Raw genomic sequence first — 797 nt, 5'->3', positions numbered from 1 at the left:
CCCGGACGATTTGTCAAATAGAAGATTCAAGTGAATACATGTAGCCCTTCACAAGTTAAACACATAAATGAGATGATGAAAATGGCATATCATACGTCCATAAAATACTGTATAATGATATTCTACACTTATTTTTGTTTAGTTATTCAGTTAAAATTACAAATATGGCATGGTTGTATTGAGTGAGTAGCAGATGATTTTATGAATAGAAGTTGGATTTAAACGTCTTGAATTTGAGTCGATTAATCGTTGATCAAAATGGTGAGACTATAACAAGCAAAACATGTATAGCGCTATTAAGTACTTGTTCGATTAAGTAGGACAATTTCATGGTTAGAGTTGTAAAATTGCCTCTATTAAGCTGGTAGTTGAAGATAAAGAAATTAATCAGTCCATTTAAATTGAGTATTATAGCTTTCTATGTTGTACAATGTAAAAAGATACAAGAAGTCATTTTCGATCGAGTGATAATTTCTATGCCTATACCTTAAAAAATATAATTATGGTCATTGCTATTGTAACCCTTCAAAGGTTAAAAAAACCACAAGTTGATAGTTACGTTTCAAAGTTAATGATATTTTCATTTACCTCTCTCTCTCTCTCTCTCTCTCTCTCTCTCTCAAAATATAATTATGGCCATTGCTATTGTAACCCTTCAAAGGTTAAAAAACTACAAGTTGATAGTTACATTTCAAAGTTAATTATAATTTCATTTACCTCTCTCTCTCTCTCTCTCTCTCTCTCTCTCTCTCTCTCTCTCTCCCCCCCCCTCCCCCCCCTCTTCTTTTTTTCATTAT

This window comes from Olea europaea, chromosome 19 (assembly GCF_002742605.1).
Source record: "Olea europaea var. sylvestris chromosome 19, O_europaea_v1, whole genome shotgun sequence".
NCBI lineage: Eukaryota > Viridiplantae > Streptophyta > Magnoliopsida > Lamiales > Oleaceae > Olea > Olea europaea.
This window is presented reverse-complemented; position numbering follows the sequence as displayed.